Source organism: Panthera tigris, chromosome A3 (genome assembly GCF_018350195.1).
Source record: "Panthera tigris isolate Pti1 chromosome A3, P.tigris_Pti1_mat1.1, whole genome shotgun sequence".
In the NCBI taxonomy this organism is placed as follows: Eukaryota; Metazoa; Chordata; class Mammalia; order Carnivora; family Felidae; genus Panthera; species Panthera tigris.
In genome coordinates, this window is record NC_056662.1 from 110,372,146 (window position 1) to 110,394,473 (window position 22,328).

The 22,328-nt window shown below is 37.3% G+C and overlaps 1 long non-coding RNA gene across 1 annotated transcript in view; it reads right to left on the reverse strand.

The window, feature by feature from the left end:
* LOC122237063 overlaps window positions 1-15,786 on the reverse strand; it is a 39,533-nt gene extending 23,747 nt beyond the window's left edge. Inside the window, exons 1-2 of the long non-coding RNA XR_006215270.1 lie at window positions 15,602-15,786; window positions 14,158-14,274 (exon numbers count right to left, since the gene is read on the reverse strand). This is a non-coding gene — a long non-coding RNA (uncharacterized LOC122237063). The remainder of the gene's footprint in view (window positions 1-14,157; window positions 14,275-15,601) is intronic.
* Between the last annotated feature and the right edge of the window lie 6,542 nt (window positions 15,787-22,328).

A 22,328-nucleotide genomic window follows, 5' to 3' on the forward strand; every position in this document is an offset into this window, starting at 1 on the left:
AGTTGGTTAAGGGTCTGACTTTGGCTCAGGTCATTATCTCACCACTCGTGAGATCAAGTCCCACATCAGGCTCTGTGCTGACAGCTCAGAGCCTGGAGCCTGCTTCCGATTCTGTGTCTCTCTTTCTCTCTGCCCACCAACCCCCTGCACCAACCCCCCCCCCCCCCCCCGCCGCTCACACTCTGTCTCTGTCTCAAAAATAAACACTAAAAAAAAAAGAAATAGTAAATAAAATAATACAACTAACCATATATAATACAATAACATAATAGAGTTTTGAAAAATATGGTATCACTAGAAATGTAAAGAAATTTCAAAGAAAACATAAGGATCTTATAAAAGACTTAATGCTAATAAATATTAATATCTAGTTGAAATGGATGCATTCTGAGAAAAATGAAACTTAACTCTGACACAGTGAGAAATAAATATAAGAATCATATATTTTTAAAGAAACCTTAATTTAATATCCAACCCCCCTCCCCCCCCACACACAGCCACTAATGCCTCACCATCAAATTCTACTGAATATTTTAGAAATTCTTATACAAATTCTTTCAGAATAAAAAAATCAGAAATTCCTCATCTCCTGTTTTGAAGTGGGTATGATTGTGGTTATAAAACTTGGAAAATTTTATAAAAAATATTATAGACCAATCTCCGCATGAACAAAGTTCAAAATAAAATATTAGTAAACCAAATATGTCTATAGATAAGAAGAATACTTCTTCACAATTAAGTTAGATTCATTTCAGGGTACAAGGTTGGTTTTACATTAACATATGAAATAATATAACTTACCACATTAGCCTAACAAAGAAGAGAAATCATATGATTATCTCATTAGATACAGAACAAGCATTTGCTATAGTTCAATATCTAGTTACGCTAGAAATTCATAAACTATAAAGATGAGAGAACCTCTTTAATTTAATAAAATATATCTTGAAGAAAACTTAGACCAATAATCATATTTACAAGTGAAACCTGAGAAGAATTTCCTTGGCCATTAGAAAATAGAAGGCTGTGCTTCTTTCCAATATCATAGCTAAATAAATTAAATGTATACTTACTGTGAAAGAAGAACTATTAATATAAAATAAAAATAAGAGCGGCACCTGGGTGGCTCAGTCAGTTGAATGTCTGATTCTTGATTTCAGCGCAGGTCATGATCCCAGCACCTGGGATCTAGCCCCGCGTCAGGCTCCATGCTTAATATTCTCTCTCTATCCCTCTGCCCTCTCCCCTGCTTGTACGTGGTCTTTCTCTCTCAACAAACAAAAAAATAAACCAACCAAACAAACAAAACACAAAGCCTAAATACCAATCAGTCTACAACCACCAGATTGGCAAAATTTTAAGGTTGAAAACATCAAATATTGGTGAAGATGTTGAACCACAACTCTCAAGTTGGGTTCCAGCTTGTTCTCGCTCTCCTTTACCTTGCTTCCACATTTCCTTTCCCAACAGCCACCCTGGATATATGAAATGGTAATGGCTACTTTGGGAAAAAGCTTGACACCATCTGGAAGATGCTGAAAACATTATTATGTGATCTTGCAATTCTGCTAGGCATGCATAAATATGCTAGGAAACACGAACAAGGACATTCATAGCAAGACCATTTGCTATAGCTCAAAACTGGAAATACCTAAATTTCCATCAACATTAGAAAGGGTAAACAGACCATTGTATATTCATTCAGAAAACTAGACCTCAATGTATACATAGGCATGCAAAAAATGAATAAACCTTCATAATGTTGAGTGAAAGAAATCAGATATGGAAGAATACCAACTAATTGATTTCATTTATATAAACTTTAAAAATAGGAAACAAATTAAACCACATTTTTTCAAAATGAACAATTAGATAATAAAATGATAAAGGGAGGCAAAAAGGAATATGTTTTAAAACACTAAGGAGCATGGTTATCATTGAAATCAGGAAGGATATCATGATCCAGAAGGAACCTGTGGGGCTTTTTTAGCTGCTAGCCATGCTCCACTCTTGAGATTGGGCAGGAGGGAGGGGGGTGCATTAAGGAGACATTTAATTTTACAGTTTTGTTAAATCATGTATGTCTTTTTGGATTTTCTGTATGTTTGTTACATATTATAACTTAAAAATAAGGCAGTCCAGGAAGACAAAAGAAATAACATGAATACGTATTAATAAGAAAGAAATACAAATCTCAGTTATTAGGAGATGATGCATGTTTGTGTATAGAGAAAGTGTTTAGAAATCTAAAGATTCTCCAGCCCCTAGTGTGGCTAGGTATGAAGATAAAGAGGCAGGCAGGGGCCAAGAAAATGGGATTTCACTGAAGGGATTTAAGTACATGAATCACTTGATCAGTCATGAATTTGCCTCAAAAATTCTGGTTTTAATTTGGCTTAAAGTGCTAAGGCTTTGCCCCTTATTTGGGATATTACATTCTTTCTGGTTACAGCCCCTGTGTCGTACCTTTTTCATGGTACAGTTTCAGTAACTATTTTGGATTGGATTTACTGGGAATCTGGGCCTCTGCAAATACTGTATTAACTTGAACAAAGTAAGTTTTCTCAAACATTGTAATACGGTCACTTCTGAAAATTATGAATTATATTTATAAGTTTTCTTGTCCTACATACAAATATAATTAGCATAAATACTATGTCTACATATCTAATAAAAAATGATGACTATAGATTAATAAATACATTTGGTGGAATTCAACCCAAATGTTATTTTAGCACAAAAAAATAACCAAACAAATAAACAAACACACCTTAAATGAAATTTTGCCTGAATTGTCTAGAAAATTGCTTTTCTCTTCATTTAATACTACATATGTAGATGCAGGTTTGATTGATTATAAAATCGCTTTGTGTAATCCTCAAAGTACTGTCATCTAGAAAATGACTTCAAATCAGTTGTTTCCAAGCTAACAGTTCAGGATCAGTCTCATGATTTTCTAAGTAAGAAATGCATGAAAATACATACAATTCAAGCCTTTATAGTAATGTTTATAATGTATAAATACATTAAATATTACTAGAATGTTAATTAAATATTAAAGCTAAGACCTAACGTAAAAATAACACAAGAAATACTAAACTTAAATTAGCATTGCAATATTGTCTTAACACTTATTAAATATTCCATATAGCAAAACACATTGAGTATTCAAAATTGTAGCCACATTTAATAAGAATATTTTTTGTTTGAAACCTCATATGTAAAGTTGCAGCATTATAATCTCTTTTTTTTCCTTCTACTTTGTTCTCCAGAGAGAAGGTAAGGTAGATATAAATAGTGAAAGGGAGAGAAAGGCTTACTAAATCAAATAATTGTTTCATAGAATTATGGGCGATTTAAAGTAACCCATAAAATGTGTACATTTTTGCCTAGTATTAAATTCTCCATTAAAAATATGTATATACAGTCACCTATACTCTAGATGCTGTATATTATGGCTTCATATTGCTACCTCTCTACCTGGGCATTTAAAACAGCAAGTTTCCAAAGAGAACTGCATTGAAGAGCAGAGTTTTGTGATTCTGAAAGGGCATGAGCTGATTGTCTGAAGAAACACACAACAGATTTCACGTAACACCATGCCATCTATGAGTATCTTGAACTAAGTTTCTCCATTCTGGGATGGGGTCAAGATGGGGAAAGTTAAGCTTGACCACTGCTACTCAGACATCTGTCCAGAAGTATTATAGCGGCTGTAGTCATTAAATTTTTATGTCATTTCCAGGTGTTTGTGAGCATTATTTGGAAAAACTCAACATTAGTGCTCTATAGGTTGGTATTCAAGGTTCTGTATAATTTGTTTTGACCTTTATTTACAGTTTTAATGTCCTCTTGATTATAGGTCTTCAATCCTACACACGTTTACCAATGCTTTCCTCCTAGATGTACATTTGCCTACATGTTTACACTCACAGAAATTTGAATATCCCTTCTGTTCACCTATTAAAGGTGATCCTTCCCTCCTTGAAAATTCAAATTACATTCTAATTCTGAGATATCTTCTGATAATTTATCACTGGAAAGAGTAAGTCTTAAAGTCCTCTGACATTTTTCCTTCAAACAGTCCTCATTTAGACAGAGCTTAGTGAAGTCATAAAAGTTCTCCCAAATGGAATGCAAAGTTCTTAAAAGCAAAAACTCATTTTTCTGGGGCACCCGGGTGGCTCAGTCCGTTAAGCGTCAGACTTCAGCTCAGGTCATGATCTGTAGGTTGACGAGTTCAAGCCCCGTGTCAGGCTCTGTGCTAACAGCTCAGAGCCTGGAGCCTGCTTCACACTGTGTGTCTCCCTCTCTCTCTGCCCCTCGTCCACTCATGCTCTGTCTCTGTCTCAAAAATAAATAAACATTAAAAAATTAAAAAAAAAAAACTATCAGCTTTCCTTTGGCGTTCAGCACAAAACCTTAAAGCAAATGCCTTTCCATTCTGACCTGACTTCTTTAAGACTTCAATCCTACGTATTGATGAAGTCCTCCAGATTACAAACAAAAAAGTAGTCCTGCTGGATGCTCTCGGCACTAGTTTGCTCTCCCTGGGGAAGGCTGCAGTAACAATCTCCAGATCTTGTTGACTCACAGAAGAGGAATATTTCTTTTTGATGGTATTTGTAGACTGCAGTGGCTGTGGTGGTCATGACTTGTGTCTTCATTCCAAAGTCCAAACTGAAGAAGCAGCCTCTAGCCTTGACCTACCCATCTCACGGCAGAGAGACAAAAGCAAGAGTGCCAACAGAAGCATGCAGGTGGTTCATAAGCCTATACTTAGGATTTCAAATGTCTCTTCTGCTCATATTTCACTGTTCAAAGCAAGTCAAATGGCCCTGACAATGAGGCGAACATGTAGATATCGCCTACCATAGAGTACTGAAAGCTCATAGCAATCTGTGGGGATGAATAATGTTCTTCCTGGGAAGAGGGTGGGCACTATAAGCCCCCCTACTTAGGATTTACAGTGCTTTTCTTGTTCTCTGCTTGTTTCATAATTTCTCCCAATGTTGATCCTCATTTCTTCTCTAGTTGACTACTCCTATTAGTTATTTTTATTAACTATTGACATTTGAATCCATTTTTAAATTTATATTCTGCCTCCCCATCTGGCTCTATTTCTGCTATATGATCACAGGTAAAGTTCCCTGCATGTGGAGAATCTCACCTGTACACTAAACATTGTATCAGCAAGTATTATGTAAACTGAGGAAAATATTCAACAAATATGCATCAAACCATTGTTTAACAATCAAATTATTGTTTTACCAGTGGCATTAATTGTTATTCTGTATCCAATGCTATGAGACTCTACGGTCTATCTTTACCATTAAGCACTAAGCTTAGAGCACCTACTCTTGGCAAGGGTTGCCCGTAAAAGTACAGTAAAACCTTGCATTGTGAGTCACCTGTTCTGTGAGTGTGCTGCAAGATGGGCAAACATTTCTAATAAATTTTAACTTGATAAACAAGTGATGTCTTGCAATAGGAGTAGTGTGTAATGCCACAGGTCACATGATCACAACTGAGCCAATGGTTTCTCTCTCTCTCTCGCTCACTCCCTTGCTGTGGGATTGTGGGTGTTCATCACCCATGCTCGGATGCTCAGTCTCAGGCCTCAGTGTTTGGCAAAAATCAGTGATTTCTCAGAACGTTGGAAGGTGCCCACGACTGGCACTAGTGTGTTTTTTGTCACCTCAAAGCACCTGTGGACAGTCCTTTGCTTTTCCAGACAAGAGTGAGCTTAGGAAGGCTTTGCTTCATTCTAGGTCAGGCTGCCTGCAGACCCTTTCTTCTGCTGACTTATTGCCAGTTACATTACATGCAATTGTGACAAGAATTTATTAATATTGTACTATAGCCAACATCCATGCGAGTGTATACAATGACCCCCATGCAGAAAAAGATTCCATTGAGCCAAAAGATAGCAGTGATTCTGTTAGTGGTAGTAAAAGTTATCCTACACAATAACTCCTCTCTCTTGTCTCCCTCACACCAGCCACAAAGGATTACAAAGGTAAGTGCAGGTTAATTTATTTTTTCTTTATAATTTGTATTTTATTATTTTGTATTATATTGCAGTATTTTAATCATTTTTATATGAATATTTTGGGGTTTTGTAATGAATCATCTGAGTTTCCATGATTTCTTATGGGGAAATTTGCTTTGATAAACAAGTGCTTTGGATTACAAGCATTTTTTTGAACAAATGATGCTTGCAAACCGAGGTTTTACTGTACTGAGGATGGTGATTATAAGATTCTAGTTGAACCAAAGTAAGCTAAAGAATTTCCCTCCATCATTATTCTGGGAGGTTTTTTCCCTACTAAAAGAGCTTGAGAGAAAAACTTAGACATATACTTTATACTTGATAGTTCTTTAAAATTTTTTCTGGACCAAGTGGTAAATTCTGGCCAGAATGCTTTTTACAAATTCACAGTGGTGAAGGGAAACTGTGAGTTAAGTTAAATCCCTACTAGAACTTAAATTAGGCAAATTTTTGTTGCCCAGTTTTTCATTTAAGTCTTTGAGTGATTTTAAAATATTTAGAACTTAGATTATAGGTGTAATAGAAATAATCTGTACGCCCTGTAGCAAAGGAAAGTGATTATTGAGTCCAAAGTTATTATTTGTTTTAGCTTTGTGAGTTATAGGTTTCTATTTACCTTTCTGTAGTTGTTTTTCCTTAGTAAGGGTTTCTAAACAAGAACACATTATGTAATATTACATAAGACAGCGAGTTGGTATATACTTTTACATAGTATCAGCTTGTGTTCTTTCAAATAGTATTAATGTATTACAGTTTAAAAGCAAATAGCATTGCCAAGAGTTAAATATTGGAGATACAATGGTGAGAAAACCCAGAAATTCTGCCTTCCTAGAACTTACAGTATATCAAGAAAGTCAGACATGAACAACATGATCATAAAACAAATATATAACAAGAAATTTTGGTAAATTTTCTAAAGGAAAGAAACAGTGCTGTGAGAATATGTAACTGAGAAACTTAACAAAGACTCGGGGTCCTTGAAACTTCTCTGAAGGAGAGAGTTATCAGCTAAGGTCTAGAATATACAGTAAGCAATATGTGGGGTGGGAGTGACAAAGGCATGTCACTGCAAGCCTAGAGAATTTTTTTGCCTGTTCTTTTGGATTTTCTACTTAGATGGCCATATCATTTACAAACAAGACAGTTTTATTTCTTCTTTCCCAATCTGTGGCCCTTTTATTTCCTTTCCTTATCTGCTTGCATTAGCTAGGACTTGCAGTGTGATGTTGAAAACCAGTCATGAGAAAGGAGATCTTTGCCTTTTCCTGATACGGGCAGTAAAGCTTAAACTTTCTCATCATTGATGATGATGTTAGCTGTAGGTATTTGTAGATATTCTTTATGAAGTTGAGCAAATTCCCTCTAGTTTGCTCAGAGCATCACTTAATTTTTAAATATCCTCTTAGGCACTTTTCACTTTCTTTTTCTTGTAATTCTCTTAATTGTCCTTAAGCAGCAGGCATATATCTTTTGACCTCATTAGTACAACACTAACACTAAGAAAATAAGTCAAGGGCTTCAGTGTGCACATGCTGCCTAGCGCTTCTTAGGAGCAAAACCATTTAAGGATGCAGCTTGATAGAAAGAAAATACTTAATATGAACACCACCTTGAAATTTCTTGTTTGAGCATCATCTATCTCTTTTCTTTTTTAATCTGTGTTTTCTCCCTTGTTCTCTTGCACACATGTATGGCTCTTATTAAAGAATTTCTACATTCTAAGAAGTGAGGCTTTCTTAATGGAATTTTAGTTCTAATCTAGATCCTTAACCTTGCTATTGTTTTCTTGCACAATTTTGGGTAAGATTTTCAACTTCAAATTAATTATGTTTTTTTAGACTAATGGTAGACTATGTCCCAAACACACACATGCTCTACTTTGAATCATATTTGTGTTAGGTATACAAAAAATATGTAATTTATAAATTTAAATGATTTCCTGATTTTAGTAACGCTAATAATAGTGATAATTAAAGTGAAGTTTATGTTTTCTTTGGTAGAATACACATAATAAATTTCTACAACATTGCTTCATTTACTTGTAATAGAAACAGTATAATAAAATTTGTAAATATGTGATTAGCTAGGAAGTGTCATTTTATGGATAATTTACCTCCAGCTATTTTTTTCTGATATTTATATTTCAAACAGCATCTGCAGGGGAAAAAAAGAAGATGCTTCCTTGTCATTTTAATCAACTCTAGAGGATAATGAGTAGGAGCTTTTTTGCTAAATAATGAAAGAGGACTCTCAGATGGAGAAATGGGAAATACAAAATAAGTGGTTATATGTGTGCATGTGGAAATTTACAGGAAGGAACTATGTATAGGTGGTGGCTCAACTGAATGACTTGCATTGGTTACTCTTAAATTAAGACATGTTTACATGTTTTGGGGAGAAACATAACCCATTAAGACTGCCAAGTTGCAAACACCAAGCTATATGTCCTTTTGGCAGCGGGCTCCATACAATAAAATACAAATGGTGCCCTCTGGATTAGTGCAATGCTGTAGTCCTGCAGCATTCTACACATGACAAGTTGAATTTAGAGTACTGTTAATAACACAAATATAATGCTTATAGATTTAAGAATTTCCCCTAAAGGAGACCAAGGGGAAATCTCTGAAATCATTCCTTCCAGGCATTAGAAAGTTCCATCTTAACCTTTCTGGCTGAAAGCTGAAGTGTTGAATTAATAACTAACTCACTGCCTGCACTTAGAGTTAAGGTTCTGTCCTAAAGAATCTGATGAGATTCCACTGTGTCCTCTAAGAAATTCCCATAAGATGTTCAAAGAGGAAAACATTATTTCAGCGTACCTGAAAAAAATGGGAAGTTTTCCCATGCATCTTTTTTCTTCATCGCCATATTGAAAGATTTATCTGCACAAAACAAATTCTCTGTGCCAGTGTGGTAGTGGATATCTCTTGGAGCAGATTGATGATTTCAAAATTCAATTATATATCTGGCATTCAGTTGACAACAAATGCAGCAAGCAGCTTACATGAGTGAAATTGTATATGCCCTTTTGAAACAATGAAGGCACTAAATAAGTTTTCTGTTGAATAAAATTTTAATTTTGACTATGCTAGTTTTAAAAAATATCAAAGGAACTTGTTTATATACTGTAATTCTTGGTATCTTCTCCTTACTATGGAATTAGAAAAGAATAATTTTGTTAGGCCATTTCAATTCCTAATTAAAAAACATGTTAAAGACCTTATTTGATTCATCGTGAGGTGGATTTAAGCTTCAGCCATTTAAAAAGACCGATGCATGATGCGATATATAATAATGAGACATGTATCAAAGAGTTGAATTAGTCATTATCTTGATCTGTGCCATCCAATATGACAGCCACTACCACTGTGACTATCAAGCACTTGACATGTGACTAACACAAATTGAGACATGCCGTAAATATAAAATGCATTATCATATACCAAATTTGACATAAAAGTATATGTAAAAAAATCTCAATAATTATTTTTATCTTGATCGTATGTTGACATGGTAATATTTTGGATACACTGAATTAAATATATAATATTATTAAAATTAATTTTACCTGTCCTTTTTTCCTTTTTCAATGCAGACTCTAGAACATTTAGTTATAAATGCGGTTCACCTTACATTTCTATAAGTGATCGCTGCTCTTGATCAACCTCATTTTTAGGTTAGAACACCAGTGGAAAACCAATTGACTAACTGACTCGATCCCTTAATTTCCAATCCACTGTACTGCATTTTTACAGGGTTGAATACATTCAATATATATTTGATTTTTATAGTAACCTAGTGAGAAATACAGACTGGGAATTGTAATCTCTAGTTTACAGAGTAGGCACAGGTTGAGTGCATTGGTGAAGTTAGTATGCCTAATAAATGGAAGACACAGGTCTTGACTTTTCTTTCATGACTCCTAGAACGTGTAGTTTATAACTACCAGTCATTATGTGTGCAGGGATCACTGTAGGTAGAACAGAAGTTTTGTTTTGTTTTTGTCATTGCCACCTGTCACAGGGGAGGGATTAGTAAAAGGGCATCCAGCAACTCTTTAAAGTCCCTATATATTTTTATAGTCACTATCAGTAACTTTTCACACATTATGAAAATTAGGAGACATAAAAAATACACTATCCAGATTTCAACAAATTACGTGATAAAATTTCTAAAATATGTTTGAGCATAACATGGTAAAATGTGAACTGTTTGACTAAAAATATGAATGTCTTGGCTTTCTTTAAAATCAGAGTGTGTGCTAATATTGGGCTAGTATAATTATCCTAACAGTAATTGCTTGGAACAAAATGACAGCTGCCCTCTACGCATGTTCAAGTTTGACACCCTCCCACTCTTCCCCATTGTCTTAGAAGTATTCTTTCTCATTATCTGCTTGATCTTATAAGTGTTTGGGTTTGTGGTCTCCAGACCTAATGTTCTCAAAGGTACTTTCTAAATCCCAGTGCTTATCTATCTGTGAGCTCACAATTATCTAATTGGTTTGTAAGCCTCATAATTGAAAGCTATGCAACAGCTAATTAGATACTATTGCTTTTTTCCCCACATCAGGCATACAACCTAATGTACTTTCTCCAGGTGCAGATTTATTATCTTTGTATGTTTTGCTGAATGTGTTATAACATTTTTATGTTTATTAATGCTATTCATGCTCTTCCTCTGATGCTGTGTTTTCAATATGTTTCATTGTATTGAACAATGCATAGCTCCCTATTGACGATTTTACAAAAGTGATGTGTATTAGCCTGGCTTCCAAGGTTCTAAATGGATAGTTCCCCACCCACTGTTTTGTTGTTGTTGTTGTTGTTGTTTTGTTTTTGTTTTTTTTTTTGCTTTCTCATTATACTCTAATACAGAGATTTGACTCTAATGATATAAGTCTCCTTCTTGTCACTCCCAATTGAGCTGTGATATAGTACTAAAGTTTCCATATACGAGTCAGTGCCTTTCTCACTATATATATGTGAAAGTCTTATCCACATACATACAGATTTTTCTATCCTGACACCAGATTTAATTGAATCAAAACCACTGAGGATGGGATTTATATGTCTAATGCATAATATATTAACTTACCATTTACCATGAAACCAAAATACCTATATTAGAATCTTAGCTTCTATATTTATTAGCTGTGTGACCTGCACAAATCATTTAACCTCTCAATATGCAAGTTTCCTAATCTGTAATTTGTACTGATAGTGTCTACCTTAAAGCTACCTGAAAGGTTGGTAAATAGATTAAATGAGGTAATATATGTAGAGCATTTATAACAGTTTCAGGTATAGAACACACGATGGAAGTACGTGTTAAGCGTGTGTTAACTAGATAGATGAGAGGTTTCTCCACATGGTTTTGACATGAATAAGGCTTAGGAACCAAAGAGATGGAAAGAAGGTAGGTGCTGAAATGCTTGGCCCATTTATCACTAAAGATCTGTCTTCTCTTCTACTTCCAGTTATTCTCAACACAGGTAGCCCCATATCCAGAGGATGCTTTGGCAAATATGTGGAGACACATGCAGTTGTCACATGATTGGACAGGGTGGCGAGCAGGAAGATATTAGACATCCTTCAGTGTGAGGACAGTTGTCACATGATTAGATGATCAGCAGGAAGATATTAGACATCCCTCAGTGTGAGGACAATCTTGTACAATAAAGAACAGTTCCAAATCCTTGCCATATTTGAACAGACCCTGGGTCCTCATGTAAATGGGATGCCTGTTTCTAATTGAGACCAGAATTTAACCCTTTCGCATATAGGAAACAAAATGGTTGCATACAACAATACATAGTGATTTTTCTAATACACAGTGATTTTTTTCACAGGTGTAACCTACATATAAGCCAAGGGAATATTTGTTTTCCTCTGGAACTTGACCAAGAGTAGGTCACCACTGTGGAAATCCACACTTCTGACAGCCATGCTTCCTGACTTTTGAGCCACCAACACATTTGCAATTGCCACATATGGGACCAGAATCTGATTCTACCTCATTTTGTCTTCTAGTGTGCATGTGCCTGGCCAGTTATATTTTGAAATATATGTTATTTGATTATAAAATATTTTTACTCTCCTTTGTGTTGCAGATAAGACCTTATATTAATTTCCTTGAAATTATGTGCATTGTTAGATTTTGTCATCTATTCATTTCATTTTGAAATAGTAAAAAGTTATCATAAAATATTTATTATAAAAGGAGACATGATGTCTGATAGGTTTGACACTCAAAACTCAGATCTAGAAGAGACTTAATCAATCTTGCACAGTACTAAAGAACACTGCATTCTTTTAGAATACATGTAAGTGTTCGACTAAATTAATACATGCTTATTTCAGGTCATTTTGGAGTCTTTTACATGCTTTCAATGGGAATGTATATTCTGTCTCACCAAGTAGATTTTACAGTCTTCCAGGAAAGAAAGTGTCGCCTTGATTCCTTTTGTATCTTTTCACAGCAGGCATTCAATAAGTGGTGTTGACAGCCTGACTCAAGTTTAAAGAGAAGCAGGAAAACTCAGAGAGTAGAGTCAGAAGTTTAAAGCAAATTGAAAAAAGAGCGCCTGAAAAGTATTAGCTCACCAGAAGAAAACCAGCAAAGGTAAAGGAAACAGAAACAGAGAATGTCTTTAAGGCAGTATTGGGGAATGTGATATTGAGGCAACTGGAAAATTCAGTGGTTAGAGATATATACAGGTGTGCCCTAGCTTATGAAAACCCACTATAGGAATCGACAACTTTTAAAAATGCAGATAAATTAGAGGAATTTTTTGGTGGGGGAAGGGCAGGAAAGAATGAATATCAAGCACACAAGATTGTGATTGGGCACCTGCAATGTGCTGACAATTTTGTATTGAAAAGTATAGATTTTTTTTTTTTTTCAGTAGCTTTAAGTACATCTGCTTGCAATGGACCTAGCTACATTCAAAGTAGGGTCCAGTTAACAAAACATTTATTTTATTCAGGCTTTTTGGCAGCATATGATTTCAAATATAAATGGACCTCTACATTGAATAAACCTAGGTAATGATTTTACTGTAGGCCTGAAGAAATGTCATATTCACCAAAGTAAATAGACACCGTCATAATCTTCATGATTCCATCTCAAACAGGTATTTAGGCAAACAAAAAACAAAAGAGAATGAACACACTGTAGATGATCCCCATTGAAAGCAGATGAGGAGCTATGTGGGCTAAATTGGAATGGAATGTTTACTTTGCTGATTGACAATGAAAGCAATTTGAAAACAACCTGACTACACTGATCACAGTGATAAAGAATGACGTATCAGTACAGTACGACCTGATACCAAGGCCTCCACTTGTTTCCTAACATCGCCATTAAGTTAGAAATTCTTCCGGTGATCTATAGATCTCTCTCTCTCTCTCTCTCTCTCTCTCTCTCTCTCTCTCTCACACACACACACACACACACACACACCCATGCACGCACACATACACACATATATACACATTCATATATAAAGTTTTAAGTATACTCACATGGCAATTATTATTTAAAAATGAATCAGGAGTAAAAGGTAGAAAATGAAATAGTTAACTTTCAGTTCAGTATGGTTTCCTAAAAATAGGATGTACTTTTCCTACCATCCCAGATCTCATGGAAACATACATAAAAGAAAAGGGGATGCGTAGGAATTTGGAAACTGGGAAGAGTGACCAAAACCCAGAAGAGTGGTGCATTTTTTGAAAGAAACAGAACATGTAATATTCGGCCGACAATGGAACGCGAGATTGCTGAAAAGCACAAGGCAGGCAAAGAGAAAAACCCACCTTTTCCTCCAGGTGGTATGTTTTAGAGAAGGAGGCCTTGTGAGGTCTGATTGGTAATTAATAAAAGGGCTGTGAAGTAGTTCTGCCAAGGGTACTAATCAGCTGTCAAGTGCAAGCAAAAATTACTCTGAATGAAGCAGATACGGATTGGCGTGGCTCACAGAATTGCAAGAAGGCTGGAGAACCAGGACGGAGGCTGGGCCGCCAGGAGCAACAACTCCAAGTCACAGAAGTGGCCTTGCTATGGAATCTCTACAACCCTATTCAGGTAGTATTGCAATGACTTACCATTGAGCCACTTCTGCTCCAGGAGGTGAATTTTGCAGGCGTGGGCACAGATCTTCCCTTTCAGAGCTTCAAATCCGGCACAGATATATTTTGATTGGCAGAGTCTAAGTCTGATAACTAGAAAAGAGAATCACAAGAGCTTCGGTTTTTTATAAAGGGGGCATTCTTTGCCTCAGCAAGACTCCTACGGTGGAAAATTCTCCTAACATGGAAAAGGGTTCAGAGGCTGGATGAGGGGAAACTAATGACAAATGTCTATTCATTACTATTTTCCACTGTTTCCTAATTTGGCCTCAGGATAGAGTTGGAGGGGTACAATATGAATAAGGAATTCGAATTTAGACATTCTCACAAGAGATTATGAGAGTTATAGAGTACAAGGTATGGAGAAGGTTCCAGATAACTTATGTCTACTATGAAGAACGGGTGCCTCCCCTTCCTGAACAAGTGAAATATTCTCATGCATTTACAACATGCTAGCCCACCACAAGTCCCGCCTTTTGCTCCATTACATAACTGCTGGACATAGGACTCCTCATTGAGACTCATTTTCCCCCCTCTATGGGTATTTTCAGTGTTTCTTAGATGCTAATCTAAAAATACAAACATTCAACAAAGTCCCAGACATGTAAGGAAACTCAAAAGAGAAGAGATTCAACAGAATTAAGAAATGATCACACCAAAATTTTAACATAGGAAAAACAAAAATACTTATTAGTACCCTCTAGGAGAGAATAAAATGACAGACTTCAATAGAAAAGCAAATTTGAAGCCTTGAGAATTAAGAAACATGGTAACTAAACTAAAAGTAAATACGGAGGGGTTAGATTAGGAGAAATGATACAGCTAAACTCATGATACAGGAACTAAACTCATGAATTGGAAGATTGATCCAAATAATTTTTTTAACCTTATTAAGTGGTAATTGAAAACCGTACTTGTATATATTTAAAGTGCATGTGATGGGTTGATATACATATATATTGTAGAATGATTACCAACATCAAGGTAATTAACACATCTAACCTGTCACATAGTTAACTCTCTTTTGTTCAGTAAGAATGCTTAAGATCTAGCAACTTTCCAACGTGGTGAAGTAGGGGGATCCGAAGTTCCCTCATCTCTCAAACACAGTAGTGTTGAGGCCAACAGACTTTGAACTCCAAGAGTCCAGGAAGCAAAGTGACAGAGATGCCTCCAGGCACTGGGACAACCTGGCGGGCCATAGATGGTTGATTGCAAACTGGGAGAGAGAAAACCCGCAGCAGAGGAATGGAGGGAAGGGATCCCCTCCTGCGGAGAGACAAAGGGAAGAGAAAGGGCGGCTGGGGAAGTGTAGGACTGTATCTGGACAAGGAAAAAACCGGGGACAAGGATGGAGAAAGATACAATCTCTAACTGCGGGGCTTTCCCTGGACTGGGATGGGCTGCTCTGTTCACGCACCTGGGGAGGAAGGGAGCCAGCCCCGGGCTTGGTAACCGGTTCAGACACGCAGTTCTAAGTGGGAGAAAGTAATCCCCTTCCTGGAATGCTGTGGGAAGAAGGTATATATCCACTAAAAAGACAAAAGACTGCCTGCGCCCTCCAGCCGGAGACCATATATTGGGCAGTGCGGAGCTGCACTTGCCCGAAACCCTGGCGGCGGACGGAGTGGGAACCTTAAAGACATCAGGGTTTAAGTCCCAGCCAAGCACCAGGGAGGTGCGGGAGTTGGCGGGGTGGGACAAACCGCCTTCTTTGCTCCCAGGGCACAGTGAGGACGGCTTGAACAGAGTGGTTTGGATCACCCGGTCTGTGGAAAAGAGACTGGGCGTCGCCATGTTTCGCCCGATCACCACCAAGGTGGGGCTTCTGGGAAAGGGCGGTGGGTCCACAGGGGAGGCGGGACCGCCTGCAGCAAACCACGCCCCTCCGCGCCTGCTAACTGCGTATCTACGGCAGCCGAGTTGGTGCTGACAAGCCAGACAGGCCCTCCTCCAGACCCGCGCTCTTGCATTGCCTGATTTAATTCTCGGATAATTCTTATTATATAGATATAGTCTTCCTTCGTTTTCTCCTTCTTGTCTCTTCCCTCCTCTAGTCTGGTTACTCTGGTTATTGGTTTGTTTAAGCAGACATAATCTATTCTCTTTATACATGTTCTATACCTTCTCTATTTTTCTCTCTCTCTCTCTCTGGATTAAGCCATATAGTTTCTCTGGTCAATTTTTATTTTATTTTCTTTTTCCCCACCCCTGCCATTTCTCTGTGTGGGATAAGGCCGCTTCCATCAGCACTGCCTCCACCCTGGTGTTTACTTGTAGCTGGTGTTTCTGGTTTTTAGCTTTTGTTTTTGTGTTTGTTTTTGTTTTCTGGTTGTCTTTTGTTTGTTTTCCTTTCCAGGGCTACTTCAATGACAAAAAAATCAAAGCACATCTGGTGGAAGGTCCAAAACATCACTTCCAGTAGGGAGATAAAGTAACCAAAGTCACGAAAACAGAGAGCAAGTAACACACTCCAAAAAAACACCTCCTGAAGGGCCAGGCCCTGGACAGTGTATGATCCCTCTTTAATACAGTAGTGCTCACAGGTGAAGGTCACATAAAAACTTTTAAAACACATAAGGGACAGAAAACTAGCCAAAATGATGAAACAGAAGAATTCTCCTCAAAAGAAATTCCAGGAAGAAATGACAGCTAAAGAATCGATCAAAACAGATATAAACAATATAACTGAACAAGAATTTAGAGTAATAGTCATAAGATTAATTGCTGTGCTTGAAAAAAGCACAGAAGACAGCAGAGAATCTATTGCTGCAGAGATCAAGGAACTAAATAATAGTCATGATGAATTAAAACTTGCTGCAAATGAAGTGCAAAATAAACTAGAGGCGGTGACAGCGAGGATTGAAGAGGCAGAGGGGAGATTAAGTGAAATAGAGGTAAAATTAGGGAAAAAGGTGAAGCTGAGAAAAAGATTTAAAAATTCTGGATCACAAGGGGAGAACTAGAGAACTAAGTGATTCAATGAAACAGAACAATATCTATATCATAGTAGTTCCAGAAGAAGAAGAGAGAGGAAGGGGCGGAAGGTATACTTGAACAAATCAGCTGAGAACTTCCCCATTCTGGGGAAGAAAACAGACATTGAAATCTAGGAGGCACAGAATCCTAAAGCCAGTAACCGGGAGTCACCTGAACAGCGCCCGGTAGGTAATCTACCACCCCTCACAGAAAAGGAACTGTTTTGTTTTCCTAGTATAACTTTCTTGTTCCTGTTCCCTTTTGCCTATAAAATTCTTTCATTTAGAGGCACCTGGGGGGCTCAGTCGGTTAATTGTCTGACTTTGGCTCAGGTCAAGATCTCACAGTTCGTGAATTTTAGCCCCGCATTGGGCTCTGTGCTGACAGCTCGGAGCCTGGAGCCTGCTTTAGATTCTGTGTCTCCCTCTCTCTGCTCCTCCCCCATTCATGCTCACTCTCTCTCTCTCTCTCTCAAAAATAAATAAACAAACAAATTAAGGTTCTTTCATTTTGCACAGCTCTCCAAGACTCCTTTCTACTGCTAGGTTGGATGCTGCCTGATTTGAATCCATTTTTGCTCAAATGAACTCAGAATTTTTCATATGCCACAGTTTATCTTTTAACAGTTCTGTCGTCAGGAGAGGGATCCAAAGGAGACCCCACAGCCCCCAAGAGCCATGAGTAACCACACAAAGAGACCTGCTGAGCTCCTTAAGCTCCTTGCCTTCTAGCTATCTCTGAAGGTGGGGGTAAGTACCTTTCAGATCCTAGCTGTGCAAACCTTGCATTATGAGCTTTGAGATTTTATTTGACCATTTTTTTTTTTTTTTCCTGGACTGAGTCCAGAACCTAGCCAGAGTTGCACTGGGTTGGACTTAAAAAGCCAGACTGGGTTGGGATTCAAACTGGGTCCAACTTGAAAACCAGACAGAGTTCGGGGTCAGACCGAATCCATAGTCAGACTGGGCCTGACTTAAACTGCTCTGAGGTCAGTGTGAGACCACAGATAAAAAATAAAAATTGTTTTAAGGCTGAACAAACAGGTTAACCTTACCAAAGATATTCTTGAATTACAGTGGCCACAGTGGAGAATTTTAACATATATAAGCCTTTTCATTTATGAGGTGTCCAACAAAAAGGGGTCTTAACCAAGCACTCAGTACAAAGGGTCGAGGGGAAATTATTTTTCCTCCTTTATAGTTTCTGGTGACCAGGATGAGATCCACTTGCTCTGCAGACTGAAGACAGGATCCTGGAAAAATGAAGAGGCTGGCAAAAGATAAAAGATCCACCCCCCCCCCTTTTGTAAGTTTATTTATTTATTTTGAAAGAGAGAGAGCAAGAAGGTGCAAACTGGGGAGGGGTAGAGAGAGGGAGAGAGAGAATTCCAAGCAGGTGCCTCGCTGTCAGCACAGAGCCCAATATGGGGCTTGATCTCAGAAACCATGAGATCATGACCTGAGTGGAAATGAAGAGTCTGTCACTTAACCGACTGAGCCTCCCAGGTGCAGCAAGAGTAAGATTTTAACTGAAGTCATTTCTCCCAGATCTGTATCGGTGGTGGCTGGTCAAGGAAGGAAGATAAAACTTAATGTTTTCCCTTCCTTCCCAAATTCAGATTTTTCAGGCAAAAAAACATTTGTAAGAATTAGATCTTTAAATTGTGGCTCATGAATTTGCTTTCAAGTACCCATTGGTTTGATTGTCTCATTTTGTGTCCTGTGTATTTAGTTGGTGATTGTTAGGTTGGAGTCCCCCAAAATATGGTTGGACAGAAATGTGGGTTGCCCTCCATCTGTGACTAGGGTCTTATTCACTCTTTCCAGCTCTCAGAGGAATTGTCTTTCTTGTGTTTACCTTTGAGGATTGACTCTGTACCTAGTATCCTTTGCACCCTCTTTGGGGATGCCTTTTGCATCCAAGGGGTTGTTCCATACTGCCAGGAATATTTTACTATGTGCCCCAGCTGAGACCTGAGAAAATACTTGAAAGGATTTTTTATTTTTAGGTAACTCTATGGTCAAAAGTTAGCCAGGATGGAAGCTGATATTCAGAGGCTGATAGGATTTTTTTTTTTCCTACACCTTCTTCCTTCAGCTAAAGTGAAATGTATCCAGAGGGAAGAAAAACATTCTAAGCCTTTGTGGAGGGACTTAGTGAAACATTCCAAGACAAACAGTTCTACATCTAGAACAGAGAAATCTTTTGATTTCCATCTTAGTTGAAGATTTTCTCCCTGATAAAAAGAAACAAACTGAGGATAAGGTAGTTGGGTGGGTGGTTCACCATCCTGGTATTATCCAGGTTGTGAACCAGTTTTGTGAGGAATTAGAAACTGTACTTGTATTACAAATTGAGTCTTCAGAAATTCAACCCTAGAAACATAACCCACCCATCCTTTACCAACCCCCAAACCTCCCATGTCTCAAAATAAGGTATTTAAAACATTTTTTAGCCTCACACTTAAAGTTAATATCCTGTTTAGAAGAAAGAAAATCAAGAATGTTAGTTCAAAAAACATTTTTGAAAAAGAAACTAATTCAGGGTGATGAATAGAGAGGAGAAAAAGTCATGTTAAGAAAAAGAATGGAGGAGGGCCATTTGTAGATATATTAAGAAATCGTTGAGTTAATTTTCAAAGGCAAAGGAATAGCAAATTAAAAGAAAAAGGAGAGAAAATCCAGGAAAAGTTTTGTAAGGTGTTAATCTTTCTAATTTATTCAGTTCATTCAACAACCTCCTTGATCCAAGAAGGTCCGGTGTTGATTATTTAAATTTTCTGTCAAGCTTATTCCCCGTCTCAAGTTTTTATCAATGATAAATTGTCATATACTTTATCTTATTTTGAAACTGATTTGTTCCCATGAGATTGGTATTTTAGGTAACAATTTGAGCATACTGTGAATTTTGCATTTGCTTATGCATGGTTTTATCTGCAAGAAATATTAGGTTGATGCAGGAAATTTTCCAAATGAAGTGATTTAGGTAGGAATGCATGCACACACAGACATACACGTGTGCGCGCCTCAAATATCTTCCAGCTGCCTCAGTTCACTGCTTCTGGGATTACAATTTTCCCTATGATTTCTGTTAATCCTCCTTCCACCTCTTTACAATAACTCACAAGCAGCAACTTCTCTGTTGTCCACTTACACAAGCCAATTTCACATCTTTTTTTCCAGGTAAAATACTTGGTGTATTTTAGTACTTAAGTATTTCTTAGCTATTTAATGTGTATAAAACTCTTCTGGCGGGGCGCCTGGGTGGCGCAGTCGGTTAAGCGTCCGACTTCAGCCAGGTCACGATCTCGCGGTCCGTGAGTTCGAGCCCCGCGTCAGGCTCTGGGCTGATGGCTCGGAGCCTAGAGCCTGTTTCCGGTTCTGTGTCTCCCTCTCTCTCTGCCCCTCCCCCATTCATGCTCTGTCTCTCTCTGTCCCAAAAATAAATTAAAAACGCTGAAAAAAAAAAAAAATTAAAAAAAAAAAAAAAAAAAACAAACAAACAAACAAAAAAAAACTCTTCTGGCCATAGTCGTTAGGTTCCTATCTCTTTTTTTCCAGTGTTTCACTGATGAAGCTTTCAAGTCTTGTGCCATAGCCTCATTTTGTTGTTGTTGTTGTTACCTAAGCCCTATGGTTTTTATTGCACAATTTTGCAGAATGCACTGATTTTTAGGAAGACGTATGTCTCAGATCACAGAACTGACTGTATTGGGATATCTTAGAGGACTCTAATAGCTCCTTCTCTTGCTCTATAGTCATTTCACCATACCTACAGATTAGAGTCTTAACAGATTTATGCAGTAATTAAAGAAATGTAAGAATTTAGCATTTCATTACTATTGAGTTTAGCTACCAAGTCATGCTGTTGGATAGTCTCTTATTTGTGTCTAAATTACAAATTCTTTGTGCTTCTTCCATTGTTCCAACTGAGAGTTCATTTGACAGCCAAATGATTCAGCCATTTGGAAACAAGTTGTATTTTGAGTGTATACATTATGAGTATTTGTAGAAATTTATGTTTAGAGAGGCATGGTATTGCCACATAGTTTCTAATAAAACATGACTAGGAAACGGCTTCTCCAATGCTCATGTAAATAAAGCCTAACATTACTCAAGAGGAAGCAAATGCCAATTGTAAAAATCGAAAATTCACTAATTCAGTAGACTCTTAATTAGGATTTAGTCAAGGTATTCATCACTGCCCGTTTGATGGGTCGTGGTGATGTAATAACGGCTGTTAAATATCCTTAGCTACATTTTTTTCCCTCTTCAATCAAGCTGGTGACACCTTTAATAGATAAATTTAAAAGCCACATTTCTATCTTGATACTTTCAATAATTATGTTAAATTATGTCAGATTGTACACTCTCAGACATATGGAAGATAATAATTACTCATTATTTCCTAGAGTTGGCCCAAGAATTGGTAGACACCATCTTAGGTGGTCACCCAAATCTTCTTCATTGACATAGGAGAAGCTGGAGATACTTAAAAGTAATTTGCCTAAATTTACATTAGCTATTGATGAAGACTGGGATTTGAACCCAGGCATTCTGGACCCTTGAGTCTGTGCTTAATCACAGTACCTTTTTGACTTGGAAGAGTTGAACATGTCATTTCCTTGATTAAGAAAGGCAGTTAGCTTTGCGGTTTTGCAGTATGGTAGTGGTCACTTGGTCTAGCTTCTAGACCTCCGCCCAGCAAATTTCAACTGTTAGTCCATTTATCCCAAAACTCTAGGGATCCATCTACCATTAACCTTTTATTTCGCTACTGATGGGCTGAGCCAGACCTAAGTCACTCTACCTATAAGAATTGCTTGTTGGGTACATCTGTGCCTACCTAATTCTGTTTTATCTCCATGAACATGGGGAATAATAGCCTGTATTTGTCATTTAACTGTAGCTAGTCATTCTTTAACATTTTTTTCTCTAAATTTTACAACCCAAGTTCTTTAATTGCCTTCACAAATGTTCTTTGGTGTTCTCTTTTTTATTCTTTTATTATTCATCTCTGGACCATCTAACGTTTGACTTTAAAGGATATTTTATTGAAAACATATAGATCTGGAATCTTTTCTCTTTTTGAAACTGCGCTGTATTGGGTATTAAATTATATGGGCCATAACTAGACTTTGCCAATTATTTTCCACCTATCTGTAGTTG